At 44.4% G+C, this 13452-nt stretch overlaps 1 protein-coding gene across 3 annotated transcripts in view; it reads right to left on the bottom strand.

Moving 5' to 3' along the window:
* Window positions 1–13452, bottom strand: part of agap1 (ArfGAP with GTPase domain, ankyrin repeat and PH domain 1) — a 170219-nt gene that overhangs the window by 6967 nt on the left and 149800 nt on the right. The gene's annotated exons all lie outside the window — the stretch shown is intronic.

The following is a 13452-nucleotide window of genomic DNA, read 5'->3' as shown; positions in this document are numbered from 1 at the left end:
ACAAAATATGCAACCAGAGTGTCTTCGAGTGATCAGCTGTCAGCTACATGCTATGGGCCTCAAACAAATCTCTTTATACATGGACAGTCATCCAATGCTTACACGTTCAAAGGCACTCTAACAAGTTCAAGGTTCAACCCTCAAGCAACCAACCAAGTTAAAATGACAGAGTATATAAAGGAACACTTTACGTTGAGTTAACCCAACTCATCTGTCACTTTGGCCTCTATGCACCTGCTTTTTGAGCAGGAACTCTTGCTTCTTTAGGTCTTTCACTTCAAAACATCACAGATTAGAAAATAGAATCACAATTTCAGTGCCTCTTCTACTTGAGTCACATTAGTAAAATTATTGCAGACCTCTTGTTGATCTCTCACAAACCACCATTTCTGCACACAATCATGCAAACAAAGTTGTTTTCTTTGCTTTTCCATTCTTCACCCTTGGACCTACAACAGTTCTTGGATCTTAACTGTGATTACGGCACTTTCTACACTTAAGTCACCTATTAAACTCTGACTCAACCCATCGTCTCCTGATAGAAGAATCTGTGTGATTATGAAATTTGGTGCAGTGTGTGGAGTAAAGTGGGGATGCTGGGAGGCTTGATGGGAGACAAACTGTGGGAACAGCGAGCGTTAGAAGTTTTAAAAAGAAGTTTTCAGTCAGTGTGGGAACCTGCAGAATCTCATTAACTCTCTTCCTGGATACCAGTGTGAGTGTGTGTGTAGGGGTGTGGTGGCGGTGGCTAGCATCACGGAATGTCCCGGGGGCTTTCCCTTCCTGCCCCAGCCTAGAGAGAGAGTAGGGAGGCTGGGCTCCAGACTACGGCCGACAGCCCCCGGACAAAGCCTGGAGGTGTCGCTGCGTGTGTGTGTCTGCCTATATTTGTTGGTGTGTGTGCTCAGCAGGGCTCTGGCCTTCTGTCCTCCAGAGGACGGGGAGGAAATGTGAGGCCACTGGACCCAGGAAACGCATGCCTTCCCCCGCCACCGGAGTTGCTAAGGGGCTGCAGAGAGCCGATGTGAGTCAGAGAAGAAGAGGGCTCAAGCCTAGGTGCTCAAAGAGACTCAAACTGTTCTTTTCTGAATGGCTTCAAGAAGAAGCACGACAGATTTTGTATTATTTGAAGCAGGTCTTCACCAGTATTTTGACCCAATGGTGTCCTTGACATGTCCTGAAATGACATGTCATTTACATTCAAACACATTATATATATATCAATGTACTGCCTTGAAATACCAGCATCACTGCTTTTTTAGATAACCTGTACCTGTTTTTTTCACCAACACAGCTTCAGTTCTGTATTACTGCCCCCTGAGAACCAAAACAGGTTTGACAACCCAGTGAGGTGTTGGGGTATAAAGCCCACTCTTGTCAGTGGTGCCAAATTTGGTGCCTGTACCAGTGCTTTTAAGTGTAGCCGGTTCTGGTCTGAGCACCGGCACCACGTTGGTAAAAAAGTCTCGGCGTGTATGCACAAGTCATCCCTGTGAGCCAAAAGGCCGGACTTCAGACTGCTCCAGACAGTTAATTTAAGCCATTTTTTTTTCTGATGTCAAAGACAGAATGTGGTCACCTCAGGCACACAGATCTGGATGTGTTTACTGTGTTTGTTTTGGTTCTGAATATAGTTGGTTATTCGGTAGAAGCTTGAACCTTTAGAATCTATGTTTATTTTGGTACTGCTGTTGATTTTTTCCTGTCCAAAGGGTTTTCTTCTTCCCACTGTCACCATGTTTTTGCTAATAAGGTCATCTGATTGTTGGTGTTTTCTCTGTACAGTATAAAACACCTTGAAACAACTGCTGGTGTGATTTTAGCACTATATAAATAAGAATTGAATTGTATCTTTTCCTATTTGTTTCTTTGTTTTTTCTTTAGCATTCTTTTGGTTCTTCAGTTTGTTTGGTGGTCTATTTATTATGTATTTGGAATTTGTTTACTTTATGTTTGAGTGGTTATTGAGGTTTTGTTTGCTGGTTTATTGACGGTGTGTTCGGGTGTTTGTTTATGGAGTGTTTGGTAGTTTGTTCACAGTATGTTTATATGCGTTTGGTTATTTGTTGAGCTTCTGTTCTTTGGTTTGTTTACTGCACATTTGATTTTGCATTTTATTCTTCCTGTTGGTTTGTGTTTTGGTTGGAGAGTTTTTAGCGTGTGAGTTTATTGACTTGTTACTTGTATGAGTCGCTTGTTTCGGTTATTGTTTAGCATATGTGTAGTTGTTTGTTTGGCTGCGTGTTTGGTGTGTGTGTGTCGCAGTAAACAGCGACTCTCCTTCATCACGAGCTAACGAGTCTTGAAAACACACAGCTCTGGACAGTGGAGAGGCTAATTGCACTAATTAACCACACAGAGCGTGTGTGTGTGTGCGTGTGTGTGACACTATGTGTTAACATGTGTCTGAATGTACGTGCTCATATTTTGTGTGTTAATCTGTGTGTGTGTGTCTCTCTTTTCACATCCCATTAGACAAAGAGCTGTGCCCCTGCACCAAGGCATGCTGGGTAGATAATTAAACATGAGTCCCGGTGAGATCACTTGTGACAGGAAAACACACACACACTGCAAGTATGTCAAGCAGAGCCCAGAGGGGTTATAATGTGTGTTTGTGTGTGTCAGTCAGTTAAATTAAATGATAAAAACTGCACCAGCCAGAGGAAACAAACCTTCATGCATCTACTGTTTCTACTGTCCTCACTGCTCTGTTCACACAAACTCGAGCTCCTCCTGAATGAGCTCATGTCGGACGATTAGTAGGAACACGACTCTGACCTTCAGTTTATGCCGTTTTCACAGGATCTCATGTGGGCTGTCCCTGTTTATCTCTTTGTGTGGTTCATTTTTTCACCGTTTCATTGCTGTAATGCTACTTTAATTTTTATTATGGCTTTGGGCATGGCATCACTGGTCTGTGGTTTGGTCTGCTAATTTGTTCTTAATAAAAGCTATAGCATCTAAATTTATCCCAGACTTTATTCACCTCAGATGTCCTGTTCTAATAGAATCTGCAGTTTTTAACAAGGTTTTCAAATCTTCTCACGACTTAGATTTTCAGTACAAAGCTACAAACACCAGATACAAGTTGGAAAGCTGGAATTTTCAGTGAGAACGCTCCATCAAGTTGAATTTCCAAATTGGAAAGTTGCAGAAGTCACACCAGACTTGATTTGCAATCCAGCGAGTGTAAAACTGTAGAAGTTTTACTCTTTATGACCATTGTTGTGCATCTGTGACTTGCTAAATAAGCCACACACAGAATAGACGAGGCTCTGTCTGTCAGCACTGTTTTAAAGTGCAAAAAAAACAGGCACCGAGTTGTACTTTAGGTAGTACGATGGAGTAAAATTAACCTTTTTTTTCCTACTACTACTATTGAAATGTGACCAGTGAGGTATGATGTCTTGACCCTCGAGTTAAAAAAATGCAGTGTGACTTGGTAACATTAACTCCTTCAACTTTTGGCTTCGCTACAGCAGATCATCTGCCTCCATCTCACCCACTTTAACTATATCCATGAATCTTCTCTGAGGTCTTCCTGTTTTCCTCTGGGCTGGCAGTTCCAATTATCCACCCTCCCTCCTCTGCACATGTACAAACCATTTCAGCCTCACCTCTCTAACCTGAGCTGACCCTCCAATGTACTCGTTTCTAATCCTGTCCATCCTGGTCACTAACAATGACAAAGTTAGCACCTTCAACTCTGTCACCTCCTGCTGTCTTTTTGGTCAAAATGAAAGAATCCCTTTGGCTAAACATGGCAATCACAATTAAATGATTTAAATAAAAACCTTTAAGTTAGTGTTTTGGATTGTCTTGATGCTAGCAGTGAAAAACATAAGATTAAAACAGCAGAGTCAACTTTCTTGATGGAAACTTAAAATCTGAAGTTATACGGATGATAAACTTTTCGAGAGGCTTTGTGTCTTAGTGTAGCTGCTGCATGCTGCTGAGTGGACCTGTTGATTGACAGCTCCATCAGCGGCTGTGTTGTGGTGTTGGGTCTTGGTCTCTGTTGGAGACAGTGGGGCAGAATGTGATTTTGTTTGGGGGTCACTCAGGGCGCCACACTGGGCCCACTGTGCTTCTCCGATTTCCTGTCTGTTGTTTGAGCTCTGGAGACCTCTCATTGTGTGTGTGCGTGTATCCAGTGTGTGAGTCAATGTTCCCCCTGAGCGGCCGCTTTGTCCTGCTGTGTTTACATACACACCGAGTTTCCTGCCCGGCCAAAGCCAGAGGCCCGACCGAGTGACCGACCACCGCTGGATGTCCCACCAGCTGCCCCCCCACCGCTCTGTGTGTGTGTGTTTAAGAGGGTCATCTGCCCACGACCCCACAACACAGCATTGACAGAGAGCTGAATACCAGCACACACACCCCGATAATCACACCGGGCTAATTACCATAATTACCACCAAACAAAACCTGAAGAGACCTGACACCAGAAAGAGCCCGATGGATCTTCAACAGCAGAAATGAACACTTTGAATCCAGTTGATGGAAGCAAGAGCAAAGACTTCTACTTATTAACTCTGTATCACATCAAGTTTACTGAAATCTTCATCTTTTCCTGTTTTTATTTAATTGGGCTCCTTTCGTAAATAAAATGTATCTTATCCTCTTTTATATTTATATTTGTTGGGTAGAACAAGTAGAAAATTAATCTGACGACTAATTTTATTTAGAACCTCACAAAACCAGAAGTGAGGCCATTTCAACTTAAAAAAAACAACAACAAAAAACTTTGATACTCAAAGTCAATACTCCTTTCTAATCTGTCTCAAATTCTACCAGCGAGAAAATCACCACAAACAGTCCTGAGGGCTAAACTGTCACTGTTTGCTATCTTTTCTTTCACTGTTCTATTGTTTTGGCTTCACTGAGGCTTCCCCTCTGCAAATATACTGTCTGGATGCCAGATGACTAAAATATGCTACCCACTTTGTTCGATACACCTGTTCACCAGTTGCTTTTAAAGCAAATATCTAAATCAGACAATCACACGGGAGCAACTCAATGTATTCAGGTAGATATGGTCAAGGGGACGTGATGTTCAAACGGGGCATCAGAATGAGGAAGAGATGTTATTTCCACCTTGAACACACCTAGTTCCACCTGGTTGTTGGTCCAAACATTTAATAAACTGCTGAACTACCAGGATTTTATCACACAACCACTTCTAGGGTTCACAGAGAATGATCTGAAAACGAGAAAATACCCAGTGAGCAGCATTTCTCTGAGAGAAGTCTGAGGAGAATAACTCAAACTTTGAGTAACTCAAATAACCACCGAGAGCATCTCTGAAAGCAGAGCATGTCAAACCCTGAAGTAGGTGGAGTACAGAAGTAAAAGACCACAAATGGGTGCCCCCTTTGTCAGCTAAACAGAAAAATTCAGACTAAAATTTTAAAAAAAAGATTGGAAAAACACTGGCTAACCATTTAGGATGAGGTGGACCGGAGGATTCTCATCATGGATGTGCAGCCGACAAATCAGCAGCAGCTGTGTTACGCTATCATGTTAATGTGGACCAAAACCTGTGTTTCCAGCACCTTTGTGAATCTCTACATTGCTGTAAAGCACAAAAAGTCCAACCCAGTAGGGCTTAGGGGGTTAAACATATATCTAACAGTCCTGTCTGAGTTTTTCATGCATGAAGTAAAAATAAAGAAAAGTTAAATGCAGATAAAAAGAGGATTCTCCAGCTCAGCTCAGCCTGCAGAGAGGAGCTGAGATGTATGAGCCACCACGCTGCTGTTAAAGCCCGTCATTAATTACAGAGTGTGTGTGCGTGTGTCAGTGTGTGTGTGTGTGGTAATGAGCGGTAGGAAACGGGGTTAAGAGTGACATGGTGTCAGTGGCTTCTCTTCTGGCCTAATTAGCCCTCTAATTAATAGATTAATAGATAGATAGAGCGTGGATAAGAGCATCAGCTAGCTGCCTGACCTAATGTGCATTTAAGATAAATCACCGTCAAATGGAGGGGCTTCTAACAAGGTGAGGAGCAAAATGAGCCACTAATTCTGCTTTAAATCCATGCAGAAAAGGTGCGTGCTTTGTTTTATTTTACAGCAGAAAAGAGAAGATGAGACGAAAGAAGAAGAGAAGAGGCTGAAATCAATTAGCCTTTCTAGCTGGTCGTTAGCTGCCCTTGGATAGGCACAGATAATTAAAGGGAGGGTGGTGGGGTGAGAAAGGTCTCTGTGCGGGGGAGGGAGGGGTGAGTTGGGCTGAAGTCAGCCATGAGACTGTATTAGACAGATATGGAGGGGTTAATTCGGACAGGAGAGACAGAGATGATGCAAATGAGGAGAGAAAGAGTGGGAGAAGAGGTGGAGGAGAAATGGAGCAAACCGATGGGAAGCTGATCTCTGGGGTGAAACGCAATGCTCCAGTGATGCTGCACAGATACTGAAGGGGGGAGGAAAGGGGGAGTTTTCATAAAAAGAGGTGGAAAAGGAGAAGTAACCACAGATATAAAGGAAGAGACCCAAGGAGTGAGAGACAGCAGGAAGGTAAAAATATCAGGGGCGTCTTCTCTAGTGTAAAAGAAAACTGATAATCCACTGCATGTTACAATGATAGTAGTCCAGGAATGCATCAACGTTAGCTCGTCATGACCAGAACTGGACAATGGAAACAAATCGGTCCGACACCATCTTGGAGGTAGATCATAAATCAGAAACAGGATGACTCAACAAGAACAAAGTCTGCTTAATTTGTAGCTGTCGAACAAATCAGGAATGTTAACTCGTTTCTGAACCATGTACGAAACTTTGACATGAGCTTCATTTCCTTATTCTCAGGAAAACACTAGTCCTATTGGGAAAGTTTCCCAAAGATACCTTTAATCCAAGGAGAAGACACTCCTTACCCTTTAATAGCATATTCAAAGCTGTGAAAGGGTAATTGTCTTGTCCTCAAATATCAGACTTCTCACAATTTTTAAAATGCAATTTCCAGCAAAAAATCGATATCTGGGCTATAACAGCACCTTTTTGGCACTGACGTCTGGCCCATTTGGTTCACAGATAGATGAAGTTTCTCTCAGATCTGACGAGATCACGATGATATGGCCATGAATCACATGTGAAGATGCCTTGAATTTGTCCAGATCACATTCTTCATATATTTATATTCAGTATTTTTGACAATTAAAGAGCATACATGTTTTATCTGAATCAAAAGTCTGCAGACAGAGATTAAACCTCTTGATTCTTTCATAAATAAATAATATTTGGACAAATGGTTCTTTGATCAAGATGTAACAAGCCTGCACGCTGTCATATTAACTCTAAGACGTCTACATACTCCTATCGCTAGGCTAACATTTCAGATTTTTGGCTTTTAAAACAATTCTCCCAAGTCTCAGCAATCAGGATACCACAAAAACAAACTAAACCCCTCCCCCAAAACAAACCCCTCCCCCAAAACAAACCCCCCACTAAGAATAGGGTCACTGTTTATTACTGACTTTGACCTAACAGGGTTAAACAGGTTACAATTATACCACAACGACAGCATGTAAACACATGGATGCTCTATTCAATGTTGACTGCTCCTGTTAGGAATAACCTGACTTGGTGTCTACATCAAACTGACAAAGGCTTCCTCTGTGGGAATTTCAGGGCCTCCTGTCACCGATCCAAAAGAGGAAGTAGCCTCAGCAGTGGCAGCGGTGACCCTGAAGGCTTGGGCCTCGTGGCCGGGGAAGCCATTGACATTTTCTACTTGATTAGCTGGATGCAGATGAGTGGACCTGTCTGACCACAAAAGGGGGGGAGGGGTTTTAACGCAGTAACAGGGTTTGGACAGGACAAAGCCAAGAGCCAGATTAATCAGGAGCTCGATTTAAAACTCATCAAGGTGAGATTTTATTGTAGCACAGGAGGCAGCAGAGGGGGGAAAAAGGCAGCTAATGATTAAAACAGGGGTTTTACTGTGAAAATGATCATTATGTGCAAAATAAAACAACAGCCTGATCAAAAAATACATATATTAAACATTAATAGACATTTAAATGGTGCAACAGCTCAGCTGAAGCAACATTTCTGAGGCCAGTGATGTATCTGAAATCATCTGATATGGGTCTGTTTGTATGTGTCAGGCTCGACTCAGTTTAGATGCAAAGCTTAATTTTAACTTCTTTCATAAGGTAACACCAACTTGTGCTTTAAATACCTTTGTTTTAAGTGTCCTGTTACTCTGATCAGCAAATGAAAAAATATATTAAGTTTACAGAAAATCAAAACTGATGCTGCAGCTTCTTAAAATACATAATTGATAAGTGACTATCAAAACATGTAGTTTCTCTAATGGCCACTAAAGGCAGGCTCCAAAAGTGAGTCCATCCTCATAGACTCATGTTAAAATGTCCAAAAATGCCTGCTACAAAAAAACAAAGCAGTTTTGGTCGGTTTGGTCAGTTTGGCTAGCTGTACTAGGCTTCCCGTTGGCTAACTGAAATGTCTGAACTGTGCTTCTAACTAGATGTGTTATTTTGTAATCAATAAATCAAAAGTATAATCACATCATCAGTATATAGTGATAGTTTATGTCTATCTGTCTATGGACATTTTTAATGTAGTTATCTGATGAATAATAAGGCTTGCTGTGCTGTTAATTGTACTGAAAGACTGTCCCAACAAGTATGTGACCCAATTCGGTGACTGAAATCTTAGGACTTAGAGCACCGCCCACCCTTTAAAATACGGCTACTAATTGGTCTCAGGGAAGGAGCTGTGATCAAGACTTTAAAACAGGACTTTTTAAACCAGTAGGTCAGTGGTCCCCAACCCCCGGCGCCACGGACCGATTTGGTACCGAGCCGCAAGAGTTGAGGCTTGGGTGTGAAATTTATGGTTTTCAGGGTTTTTATCATTAACTTGGTTTCTCTGAGTCTTTTCCCGTGTTGTAGTTGTGTGTCTTATTTTGAAATAAATATTTACGCATTACCATAGGTACCAGAGAGCATTAAGGGGCATAGAGGAGGATGTTACTCTCAATGTTGTTGCCGCATTTCAGGAGGACGCTGCTAATACACTTACACAATTAAACAGTGAATTCGTGTTTATTTTTATATTTACAAAATACCACAGTTTTTGTCTTGGTCGTATCGTTTCATTTTGTTGTATTTATACGAGACAACTTAAAGGCCTGTTCGTGAAAATATTGTCTGACATTAAACCGGTCCGTGGCGCAAAAAAGGTTGGGGCCCACTGCAGTAGGTGATGTCACAGTAACTGTGTCCATTTTATACTCCTCAGATTTTAATATCTGAGGAATATGGTTGGTTTGTCATTTGTCTTTTCAGTGTTCTGTTGGTGGGAATACTGATGGAAACAAGTTATACCATTCTATTATTGAACAAGTCTGTTGTATTTTAATAGATATTCTTGGACAAATGTCCAACCCTTTTCCTCACCCGAACAACGTACTCTTTTCTGGGCTTTGCTTTCATTTCTGAGGCATAAAACGCGTTCACTAAATGCATGAGTGAAAACCACAGACAAATCACTTCCTTCTAAAAGATATGAACACGATGTGTGAATTAGCACAAATCGCAAATAAAATTTTTCTTAAGTGTCTCGTCATGGCTCAGTGTTTGAAATGTTTACCAGCCGGCCGCAGCTCGCAGTGAACCCATTCAATCCAAACACATTACTGGCCGACGCGAGGAGAACTCTGTCCTCGAGTTTTTCCACCCCCTTTCTCCCTTTTCTTTATTGTATGAGCAATTTGCCGACTGAGCCAATTAGCCAAAGGGAGGAGGGGGAGCGGAGAGTAAGGGGGACTCGTACCGACGGCGCACAGATTCATTTCTGCTCCAGGAGCCAGCCCCCGCTGGCTTACGGCGAGCAGGAGCCCAGAGAATCCGGCGAGCTGAGAGGACGGACCGAGCGTTATTTATTTCTTCATTATTAAAATAAGGCAGGGGAGGGGGGGGCAGAGGACAGTGAGGTTAATCTGATGACTCAGGCATAAAGAATGTGCATTTAGTTTGTGCTTTTAGCCCGCATTAGCATAACCTCGCCGCGATGACAAACGATGAATGGTCCGGTGATTGGCTCGTGTCAGCAGGCTTAATGTCAATAGTAAATTGGAGGGCTTGTTAGGCGAGTCGGGGGACGCGGTTACGAACAGCGGCGGGGCAGTCATGTACAAAATAATGTCTATTAGGACTAATTTAATCAAGGCCTCCCTTTTACAGATGAATTAGAATGTAGGGGCCAATTATTTTTCAACGTTTGCACTGGCCCTGCCTGTCAGGAGGCTCTCCTGCTTCCTCTCTGTGTGTGTGTGTGTGTGTGTGTGTGTGTGTGTGTGTGTGTGTGCGTGTGTGTGTGCTGTTTAACATGCAGGCCATGGGGCCGCCTCGAATCTGCAGGGGCTGCAGATAATAGCAGAGAGATGATGGCAGGCGGGATCAGCTAGTTATCCGCTGCAGATGAAACAGAGCCCGGCTCGATCTGCACACATGGATACACGAGCACACATGTATGCAGATAATCCCACGCATGCATACGGATACAGTGTGAGCCCGGCCTCATGGGAGACATGGTGACATCTATTTCAGGCCTGACACTTCTGCCCACATGCATGTTAAATAGGGCGGCTGTAGTTCAGGTGGCAAATCCGGGTGTTCACTAAACGCAGTGTTGGAGGTGTGATGCCTCATTCTTTAAACACATTTAATCCACTACCTTTGGTGACTGGACCTATTCTGCTCATTCACAGCTCTTAGACTAAAGTAGCTTTGATTTTGGGTTCAAAGTACTCCTGTTTATCTTCTAAGTGATCTTTGTGCAGCCCGTCAGTTCATCCTATTACTTACGAAGGGCAGACAAGTAAACTACCTGTCTCCAGGTATTCATACCTGAACACAGTAACAAAAAAACTGCGGTAAACTAATTAAATATGAGAGAAAATTTGAACTATGGGCAAATGTTTAGGGTTTGGGTTGGGTTTAGTTCAGAAAATCGATGCTACATTTTAACTGAAGTCTCATATACTTTGGCCAAAAGTCCACTCTAACAGAGCAGGCTGTACTCGGCCCTGTTTGGAGCCCCTCACCTCATCAGTACTCTACAGTCAGCAGTTTCTGTAGCAAAATGAGGCTAGCAAATAAATAAAAATTTCAAACTGCCTCTATTCCTTAAAAAGAGCTGATGAATAATAGAAATATTCAATAATCTTTTGTGTTTTTATGCATGAACCGCCGAAATGAATTAAAATGAGGCGGCCGCAAACACCTCTGAGACCCGAGGGAGGCTAAGGACCTCCATCAGTGACTGGCTGTAATTAATAACTTCGAATCATCCTGTATCACCATCTGATCTGCACGTGTCCATCTCAAATCACACCAGTCCAATCTGTGTTATGATCACACAGTAGGGGGGGGGAGGTGTGTGTGTGAGTGGAGGATATCAGTTTGGGTTTTATGGAATATGAAGCAGGGCTGTCCCCTCCTCCTCCCCACCACTGGCTCTGACCCTGGGGGGCAATTATGTTGTGATGTGGCAGCCCCCTTCCTCCAGGTCGCCCCATCTGGTCCCCTGAGCCCAATCCCGCTGCCTTGTCGGGCCGCCCGCCGCACCTGCACCCCGGTCCAGATTAAAAGCCCCCGGTCTAATTTTAAATCTGTTAGCGCTGGCCTTTTCTTAGGGGGGAACAAGACTAATCTGTTCCCATAAAGGGCCCTTATTCTTTCCCCTCTCCTGGCTCCTAGCGCCGACAGACCTGCTGCTGAATTATTACTGGCCACGCATTTGTCATGCGGGCCCCGATGTTAAGTGCGTGGCGGCACCGCGATGCATGGCCCTGCGAGTTCATCCTTTTGCCGACCTCATTCATGCTCATTTTTCTGCTGTCTAATTAAGGTGTGGCTCCCCAGCACCTACATACCTCTGCCTCCCCCTGTTGTTCACACTGAAAACTGATGTGACGGCTTTCAGCAAGACGTAAACTCTTTTTAAAAAAATCTGTTAACGAGCAGTGAATTGATAGTAATAATAAACCTGTTTGAATCCTTGATATCACCATGATTCATGATTCAGAGGCGCATATACTGCTGGTAGTACGGCTGCAGGTAACTGACTAGAAGCACTGGACAGCGTTTGGTTTATCATCTCCATCTCAGCAGAAGATCTCAGTGAAACAATGAACACAGGCTGTGAGCATGCTCAGATGTGTGTGTGTGTGTGTGTGTGTGTGTGTGCACATAAACAGGGGAAGATGCTGACCCTCTGCGACAGACTGCCAAAGGTCAGCAGTTGGCGTGAGAGAAGTAACGGTGGAGGGGGAGAGAGGGGGCCGCCAACCATGTTGCCGGCAACCACCTCCCCTGTCCAGTGGCCAGGAGCTTGGATTAGCGGCGCTGTCACTTGCTGTCCGCTCAGGCCTGCTAACACGCTGAGCCCGAGCAGGCCTTAGGTGCTGGTGTTGATGCGCCACTCGACACGTAATTAAAACAATGAGCCGCAGCGCCGAGAACCGGAGACTCAGGGTGCTGCGGCAGCAGTGTCGACGGAGCCCGTGAGGCCCCTGTGGGTGCTCCGGGATGGGCAGAGAGCCCAAACTTAGCAGCCCCCTCAGCGGTGGCCTCAGCTGGGCTGTGGCACCGGGCGACCACGCCAGCTGAGGTGATGACGGCTGACCGCGGGGCAGCCAGAGGTTAATGGGAACGTTTAGAGGACAACTGAGCCTTTTTGTGGTTTGTGAGCGGCAAGAAAATAAATACTTCTAACAGGATCCCTCTGGCGCAGCAGAGCTGGCACAGTTGGTGTTCATCCACACTGTACCCACCCTGCCCCGTTCCCTTCTTTGCCACTGCGAGCGACGCACGTCAACAAGTATCTCCCCTCACTGTGAAGCATTGAAGTGCTGAGCAGGCGTGGCAAGACCTTGCATTCGGCGCGATGAGCTCCGGCCCTAAAACGATTAGCAGCGACAGTACTCGCTCCTCATCCTCACCGCGACTCGCTGATGTTAATGAGACCTGGACTGGCCGTCGCTGTGGGCAGACACGCGGAGAGGAGGACGAACCGGGGAAGATAAAGAGATGATGACAACAGCTGGAGATGGCGGGGCTCGGCCCTGTCACATATCTCATTGGATGGGGGGGCGACGCCACGGAGGTGAGGCGCGATCTCTCCGAACATAATTCCTCCCTCCGGTCCACCGGGGGAGTTGACAGAGGAGGGGAGGAGAGAAAAAAATGGAGGAGTTTAATACTGACGGTCATACTAATGCGCCTCCTCTTCTCATCCATCCAACCTCCTCCCAGCATCACTTCTTTTTTCCCTCCAAATTTCTGCCTCCTCTTTGTTTTCTACCTATCTTCTCCTCACCTTTCGTTGTACCTCCCTCTTGTTCTGCCATTCTGCACGCTTCCTCTTTTTCCGTCCATTCCTTTCCTTTCCTCTAATTCTCACTCTTCCTCCTCCTCTC

The sequence above is a fragment of the Oreochromis aureus genome, linkage group 23 (assembly GCF_013358895.1).
Source record: "Oreochromis aureus strain Israel breed Guangdong linkage group 23, ZZ_aureus, whole genome shotgun sequence".
Lineage (NCBI taxonomy): Eukaryota > Metazoa > Chordata > Actinopteri > Cichliformes > Cichlidae > Oreochromis > Oreochromis aureus.
The sequence above is the reverse complement of the archived record's forward strand: the minus strand, read 5'-3'. Positions and strand labels throughout refer to the sequence as shown.